Source organism: Helobdella robusta (genome assembly GCF_000326865.2).
Source record: "Helobdella robusta unplaced genomic scaffold HELROscaffold_3, whole genome shotgun sequence".
In the NCBI taxonomy this organism is placed as follows: domain Eukaryota; kingdom Metazoa; phylum Annelida; class Clitellata; order Rhynchobdellida; family Glossiphoniidae; genus Helobdella; species Helobdella robusta.
In genome coordinates this window covers 8,762,825-8,772,780 of record NW_008704501.1, presented here as the reverse complement: position 1 = coordinate 8,772,780, position 9,956 = coordinate 8,762,825, and positions in this window count along the sequence as shown.

The window sequence follows — 9,956 nt, the reverse complement described above, 5'->3', positions numbered from 1 at the left end:
AAGCATCTTTTCACCTGGACATTTTTACAATCGTCTATATAAGATGAAATGTTTGACTGGCCATTGATTGATTGATTGATTGATTGATTGATTGACTGATTGATCGAATAACTGATTGATTGAATAACTAATTGATTGCATAATGGCAAAAATAATTAAATGAAAATAAAATCATTACCATGACAATCAGAAAGAATCGTCATCATCATCACCGACATCCGATCTTTCATGCCATTTCCACGAACTGTACATCCCTCCAGCCTATATCGAGTTCCGCTCGGTTCTTCGGCCCGACTGGCTCATCGGTTTTCACAGAGACGGTACATCCCTACATGGCCGTAGATGGCAATTACCGACAAACCTCTCCACTAACAATGTTAAAAAACCGAAGTCGATGAAAATCCAAAAACCTATTGGCAAACATTCGCATGGTGCATCGCTAATCAGTAATAATAATAGCGATGTACGTGGTGATATTCGTGCCGGGTTTCGAGGTAGGAAATACCGAAATAATTATAATCGAAAAAACCGAAAACTTCATAGAAAAAACCGTCAACTTGATCAAAAATACCGAGAACTGGATCGAAAAAATAACCGACTGACGAACTTTAATCGTCGACATCAACAATATCGTCGTCGTCGTCTTCGCAAAAATAAACAACAACAAAAACAACAGCCGCCACAACAACAACAACGGAGTGAACAACAACAGTTACACCAACTTCACCAGCAACATTCAAAAATAAGAAAATGCTATCAATTCGTGAAAATTATCAAAAAACATTAACAACAACAACAACCGCAACATCAACAACAACAACATCAACAACAACAACCGCAACATTAACAACAACATCAATAACTTCATTGCCAATAAAGCTGTTTTATTTGGATAAAGTTTTTATTAATGTTCTGACTTGACTGCCAATGAAATAATAAAAAAATTATTACAAATAATTAAAATTATTATTATTATAATTAATTATTATTATCATTGTTGTTGTTTTTATTATTATTCAGTTGTTTTATAGTTATGACGGAATGGTAGCAATAAAAGATTTTACGTTCTAGGTACATTTTTAGAAAAAATATTGACTTGAGAAAAACAATCTATAAAAACTGTCATCATCATCACCACCACCACCATCATCATCATCACTATCATCATTCTCATCCTCATCATTCTCATCACCGTCATCATCAACGTCATCATCATCATCATCATCTTCATCATCATAATCATTACCATCATCATTACCATCATCATCATCATCGTTATCATCATCATCATCATCGTTATAGTTTTAAGACTTTTTTATAGCCTAGAAAGCTAAGGTAGAGTATCGTGAAGGCCTGTGAATGTAAAAATATAAATAAAATAATAATAATAAATAATAATAATAATGATAAATAATAATAATTATTATTATTATTATCATTATTATTATTATTATTATTATGTTATTATATTCACCTGAAACACCATAGAAACGTAGATGAGTGTAGACATTTTATTAATTAGTCGAACCATCCATCTTGTCACCGGGCCGTGACATCCCTGCTGACGTCATCATCGTCGTCGTCATCATCATTACGTCATGAACATCCTCCTCCTCCTCCTCCTCCTCCTCATCATCATCATCAACGTCACCACAACCATTATTATCATCGTCATCATCATCGTCATCATCATCATCAACATCGTCATCATCATCATCATAACCTGCGTGTGTAGAAAGGAGCTTGTATATACACCCATCACGGCATCCAGATAACACTGGCTGGATGATGATGATGACGGAGGCGATGATAGTGATGCTAAAGATCTTCTCGAACAACAAGATAGAGGTAGCACCTGGGTTGGTTGGTTGGTTGGTTGATTGATTGATTGATTGGTTGATTAATTGATTGATTGAATCAAGCACTCAACTAACATTTTCAATATGAACAGGCTTTGGGACATCAATGTAGTCTTGATAGCCGTGAACACCACAACATAATAACTGTTTAAAATAACTAAACTTAACAAAAAATAATGACAACAATAATAATGACACCGGAAAAACTAAAAGCGAACTTTCATTTGAATATTATTCCATGCCTGATGTACAGTAAAATCGCCGGCCTCGACATCCTTTATATAGCGCTTCGTTCTATTTAGTGGGACCAGCATGCTGTTGTCAAGGTTATCTATGATCTTTGGGTGAATTTGCTAGATTATTTATACACACATACATCATTATGCGCACTGGAGATAGTGAACTACGTGAATCTATTGAAAAACTGCCGGCTTAATTCACTAAACCAGCCTCACATGGCAAAAGTATATGGTTATGAACAATCATAAAAATATATATGTATCCATTGTACGTGCATGACATACATACTGTGCATTCTCTCTCTCTCTCTCTCACTCTCTCTTTCTCACACACATACACACACACACAAACACACATACATACAAACAAACATACCGAACTTTTATAATCTGTCAGCGTCATGACTATGATGAAGTTGAAAAACATAGTCATGACCACCAGCAAAAGATACTGAATAGGGAATGGTAATTTTTATAAATATGACGTCACCAATAGAGAATACGAACAACAATAACAACAGCAATAATAATAATAATAAAAGTAAATGTTGATGAGAACAATTTTTTATAATTGCAAACCTCTCAACATCTGATTATATATATAGCAAGCAATAACACAAAGGACTTAAAACTTTAAAAATATTAAATATATAGTATTGTTGTTATTAGTATTATATTATATTGTTATTATTATTGCTGTTGTTTTTATTATTATTATTATTATTATTGTTGCTGTTGTTTTTATTATTATTATTATTATTGTTATTATTATTATTGTGAACCGAACCTTATTAAAAGTAAGATAGCTAAATTGATTAGACGCCTTCACAACGGCAATAGATAAGCTGATAAACCCAACGACAACCAATAAGAAACAGTTAACGAGTATGACGTCATCTTCGACGACCAATCGCACGCTTGGGAGCAAGACGTTCTTATAACACATGAATGAAGTTATCTGCGATAGTAATCCTGACACCTAGCGAGTGGGGCCGAAGAAATCCGGATTAAAAAAGCGGTAAATTTTTTAAATTTAATAATTAAATTAAATTAAATTAAAATTAAATAAATTTTCACATTACAAAACAAGGCATGATCGAATTTATATCATTGAAAGTGAATTTAAGTTCAAAACACATCAATTATAACAAAAATTAAACAATCTAATTAAAATTTAAATAAAACTAAACGTAAAACGAACGAAAGTTAATATGACTTCAACATGAAGTGTCAGCAAGTAATCAAGGCATTCTCCAGATTTGCCTAACTTCAGGGATTAAATTTTACGATTTTTGAGGATTTAAATCTTTATTATGGTTTTGTTGTTAATTTAATATAATAAATTGAATAAATTAAAAGTGAATAATGATGAAATTATCAATCGAAATTGAGTGAAATAATGTAAAACTATCTATAAAAATGTGTTCTTAAATGTTAATCTTAATTTAATATTGGAAAAGCATTATCAATTACAAAGTCTGTACCAACTGATAAATTAAGGTACCGATTTAATTTGATTGAATTCATTTTTAAATTCACTAATTTCACTAATCCAATCTAATTCGTCTCAAAGTTCTACGAAATCATCGTCCAGGTGTGAAAAAGAATCACTACAGGTTGTTTGTTGACGTTGAAAAAGTGAATTTAAGTATAAAATATGGAAAGCTGAAAGCCACATTCAAACACACTCTCTTCACTATTTCTCATGGATATATCCATGCTATTTCTTTCTAAATTGCCCTCTCTTTTTTTACTTTTTATCTTTTTAAATATATATAAATAGCAGCAATTAAATAAATACCAAAAATTATTATTAACATCATTTCCATTTTAAAAAATTGTGAATAAATTTGAAATGAAATTTTTTCATACCAAAAAACAGTGTAAAAATAGAGAAAGAGAGAGAGAGAGAGAGAGAGAGAGAGAGAGAGAAAGAGGAAGAGTGAAAGAAAAATAATTGCTAAAATAAAAATAAAGCTAAACAGATTCATATAAATACTACATGCATACATATACACACAGACATACATTCATACTTCTCAAAAAAAATTAATAATTTATATAGAATTTTTGAAGATGGTAGATGAAGAACATCGCAACAAATAAAATAATACTAATAATAGCAATAATAATAATTATTATCATTATTACAACCATCTTTTAAACAACCAATAAAGAAGGTCAATGAAGTTCAATCGCACATATGTGCATACATATATTACAAGATAAAAAAATACTGATATATATATATATATATATATATATATATATATATATATATATATATATATATATATATGTTAAAACCAAATCGTGATGAATGACACCAAACAGTCAAGCATCTGATTAAAAGGGTTAACACTTTAATGTATCGTTAGTCTCACACGTCGGCGTTTATATTATTTTGTGCGTTCTGTGTTTAATACGTTCATAATATTGAAAATTAAAGGTTAAATAGAAATTATTCTGATAAATGAATGAATGAATGAATGAATGAATGAATGAATGAATGAATGAATGAATGAATGAATGAATGAATGAATGAATGAATGAATGAATGAATGAATGAATGATTGAATGAATGAATGAATGACTGAATGAAAAAATTGAAGGAAAAGAAAGCTGATGACGCCTAAAAAAGTATAACAAAGAATAATTAAACAAATAAATAATACATTTAAACAATCTACATCAATCAATTCATGATTTGTCAATTATTTACGTTAATTTATGCAAATTCATTCATATGGATCGTCATCGTACCAGCTGGATTCCATCATTTTTCTCCTGAAATACCGCATTAGTAGGCAGGCGAACGTGAAATCTATGACCTGATGGCAGTGACGATGAATCGATGGAAAATGTGTAAAAACAAATAAATGTAAGTTGAAAAAAAAGACTAACAAAGGAACGAACGAACGAACAAATAAACAAACGAACAGGCAAACACGCTACACGCACGCACGCACACACAAAAGCAAACACACAGACACATACTTGAAAAATGACAACAGTGACGATGATGACGATGACGATACTTATGTTACTCTTCAATAAGCCAATCACCGTTGTGTTACATCCCTAGAAGATGAATAAAAAAAACAGAAAAATTGTGAATGAACGAATGAATAAAAGAAAGAATGATTTTTTTAAACAGCCAATCAAAACCTGAGTTTTAAGGTTTTGAAATCCTTTCTTCGATTGAAGCCCCACCTCAAGGGCTCCCAAATAATTCGCCGTTTCTGACTGGCAAGCTCGAAAAACTTTCGACCAATCAGAACTTGACTGGTTATTTAAACCGTCCAACCCGGTGCAACAAGATGGTGGCACTTTGGTGTGTTGTTGTTGTTGTTGTAGCTGTGTGTTGTTGTACCAAAGACTATAGATATAATCCTCCGGGCCCAAGGCACCGCAACAACTAAACTATTGTGGGGATAACCATGATGATTTCATCACCATTATCGACATCATCATCGTCGTTGCCGTCATCATCATCATCATCATATTCATCATCATCACTATCATCATCGTCATTAGCAGCATCATCATCAGCACAGACCTGAATTTGCAGCCTATCCCAAGCTATAGTCATGTGCTTGATGTAAGTCATATTTGGTGGATATCCATCGCGAGATGCAGTAGTGATGGGCAGGGTGCTGATGTTGTAGTCGAATCGAATCTGCCTCTGCATCGACTGCTGAAGCCTCAACTGTATCTTCACAAGTAATAATAATAATAATAATTAATGATAATAAATAATACTAATAATGATAATGAATAATAATAATAATTTACCTGTTGGCTCATGCTGTAAGCCAATGTAGCGAGAGAAATTTCGGTTATGATGATGATGACGAGGAATGTTGTATACTGTCGGTTAATAATAAAAATAATAATAAGAAGAGGAAGAAGAAGAGGAGAAAGAAGAAGAGGAGAAATAGAAACAATCATTACATCATAATCACCATTATCAGCATCATCATCATCATCATCATCATCATAACTACATCGAATCATCATCATGACTAACCAAGCATAAAAAACAAACACTTTCCGCACACGCGCCACAACAGCCGAGAAAACTCAGGACCAAGATGCAAGAACCCATGGCGATAATGACGACCGGGAACTTGTCGTACGTTAACAAGGGACCAACTGGTACCCTGTTTTGATGTTGTTGTTGATGTTGTTGTTGATGTTGTTGTTGATGTTGTTGTTGATGTTGTTGTTGTTGATGTTGTTGTTGATGTTGTTGATGTTGTTGTTGCTGTTGTTGATGATGTTTTTTACGCAAATTTCAATCAATCAATCACTTTTACCACAGTTCTTCTTTGTTCGTCAACGTTTGACAACGTTTAATCAATCAACAAACAATCAATCAACCAATCAATCGACCAATCAATCAATCAACCAACCTATTCAGCACTTCGTCATAATAGTAGGAATCTCTTTCCGATCTCAAAAACGCGCCAACTCCGATCATTGAACTACCTATGATCTTTGGTAATAAAAACCTCAATTATAATATTATATTCGGGAAAACACCCCACCGTCAAAATGTAGAACAATGACGTCATTTAAATTGAATAAACTACCCACCAGTTACTAAAAATAACTTCCAGTTGCTATAAATAGACCGATAACCTAATTTCAATTTAAAAACTTCGCTCCGGTTATTAAAAATAACACCACGCAAATTTTAAAAACCAAACAATGACGAAATTTAAAACAAGTTAACTCCTTGAGAGTTACTAAAAATAACTCTCAATTGCTATAAATATCCGACTTACTAAAAATAGAATGTTAGGGATGATTAGGAAGCATCTGGTGAACTTGAGGAGACCTCGATTCGTCCTGTGGACGCAATTCTGCCGACACGTGTCGCTGCAACAGCAGCAACAACAACTGCAACAAAAAATTCGACAACAAAATGAATTTTTGCTGTTGTTGTTGTTGTTGTTGTTGATGATGTGATTGTTATTGATGTTTTTGTTGTTGTTGTTGTTGTTGTTGTCGCTGATGTTATTGTCGCTATTGATTCGGTTGTAAATCGGCGAGTTCGGTTTGGTTGTTGATGTTGTAAAATATGTTTGAGGCGATGTTAGTTGCTGCTGCTGCTGCTGCTGCTTTGGAGGTAGTTGGGGTAACGAAGATGATGACGATTGTTGTGGTTGTTGTTGTGGCTGGTGATGGTGGTGTGGCGGTTGATGGCCCGCGATCTTGTAGACCAAATCATCTGCTTCCGGTGAAATGGAATAATATTATAAGATGATAATAAATACAAATTCTACGAACTATTAAAACATTAAAATTTTCTCACTCCTCTCTCTCTCTCTCTCTTTCACTCTCTCTAGAACACCATCAATATCTCACCTGTAGGCTTTAGCGATAACGATCTGACGTCATTATCGTCGTCATCAATGTTGTTGTTTTTGTTGTTGATGTCATCGTCATCAAGATATCGACCGCTGAAGCTGTGATTTCGTTGTTGTAACTTATGCTGATGTTGTTGTTGTTGTTGATGATATATTTGTTGTTGTTGTTGATATATTTGTTGTTGTTGTTGTTGTTGTTGTTGAGGATGATGATGATGTCCGTAGTTTGGATGGTGAGGGCAGTTATGATGATGATGATGGCAATTACGATTATTATTATTCATATTATTGTTATTATTATTGTTGTTATTATTGTTATTATTATTATTATTATTATTATTGTTGTTGTTGTTGTTGTTGTTACAAGATGAGTAAAGATATAATGGAGGATGATGATGATGATGATGGTGATGGTGTGGAAGAGGTGGTGGTGATCTCCGCTCATTAATGACACCGCTGTTCATTTTAATTACTATTTATTATTATTTATTATTATTATTATTAATTATTATTATTATAGTTGTTATTATTACTTATTATAATTATTATTATGTTACTATTTCCTGTTGTTTTTTTTCGCTAATACTTATACATCTGGATATCTGGCAAATGTTATAGTGCTATCTTCGAGTGAAACTTCCTGAATGAATGAATGAATGAATGAACGAACGAACGAACGAACGAACGAACGAACAAACGAACGAACGAACAAACGAACGAATGAACGAACGAACTAACGAACGAATTAACGAACGTAAGAGCAATCACCAAATTTCACGATGGAAAACGTACACTGGCACATCAATAGACTGCAACTGAAGTTAATTCGATGATGGTACCATCATAACAACAACAAAAACAGCAGCAACAACAACTGAACAACAACTACAACAACAACGACAATAATTATTATTATAATAGCACAAATGTTATTAATGTTTTATTATTATTTTGTCGGCTTTTTGTAACCGTTCATAAAAGAGTTTTGTTTACATAGGATGAAGATTGATGATGATGAAGACGATGACGATGATGATAATGATGATATTGATGATGATGACGAAATTGTTGTTGTTTTTGATGATGATGATGATAATGATGATGATAATGGTGGTGATGGTGTTAAAACCGATCAATAAAAAAAATCACATTTTGGTATAAATAAAAACATGGCATAGCGTTTAATTTATCGGAAATAAAATAAAAAAAAATACAGTAAGATACGCTAACTATCTCAATCAAATTATCTTACAATTCCTGAGAAATAGGAACTGCATCCATTCCTTTACGCAATAAATATATAAAGACGGTTTGAAAAAATGAATTGATTAATCACAATTTAGTTTAGATGAATAATTTTTTGAAAAAAATAAACAAAATAAATCTTCAACTTTTCAAAAATTTCTTCAAGAACATTAACAGACGCAAACGTTCATGTAATTGTAATCCAGAAACAAAATAACATCTTGTACATTCACTCCATACTAACGCATACACATATATGTATGTATTAATATATAAGTGTATGTATAGTATATATGTATATATATAGAATAAGAGAGAGAGAGAGAGAGAGAGAGAAAGAGGGAGAGAGTGAGTATGCGTAGTGTACATCGTATTGTAAGCTACACTCGAGTGTACATATTTCTTCAGTTGCTTTCCAGAGCAAATGCTGACACCCTATGTATGCATGCACTTGCACATGTGTGTGTATGTGAGAGTTGTATGTGTTTATATGCGTATGTGTTTGTATGTATGTGTGTGTGTGTGTGTGTGTGCGCGCGTGCATGTATGAATGATGTATGTAAGTACGTATGATGTACATGTATGCAATTTATAAGGCATCTTATCGACTGCATCCTAACAAGACAACGTGGCCTTTGTCTCGCTCGTCAAACGAAAGCTTTTCGGGAAACTACAATGTGTTCCTCACAACAAACCAACCAAGAGACACCAAAGAGTTGTTAGACCTACTACCTTGTATGTGGCTAAATTGGATGGGGCAATCAGGGAATCATTTTGTCAAAAAAGAGAATAATCCAGCGAAGGAGACAGGTATCGAATGGCCTCCCCAGTTCAGGCAGACCCTGGAAAAAGTTGCGGTATAAGTGCTCGATCTGCGACGTGGGGCCCATAGGGACTGGTTTGGTGAGCAGGATGCGGAGGGCTAAGACATGAAATCTTTCCACAAAATTTTGAAAAAGGTGTTTGGCCCGCGCGAATCAGGCAGTGTTCCTGTGCACTAATGTGACGGTCCAACACTCATCAAAGATGGCCCTGGTATTCTGGACCGCTAGGCTGAGCACTTCAGTTGGATCCAAAAACATTCTGCACTGAAGGTGAGCAGCGTACGGAGACAGGTAGTCCAGGATGGAAGCGGTACAAGGATGTGGGTCTGTGGAATCTCTGACTGTCGACGAATGTCTAGAATTGGACTTTTTGCCCACATGAAATCAGTTCTTCGTTCACGAATACGCAGTTCA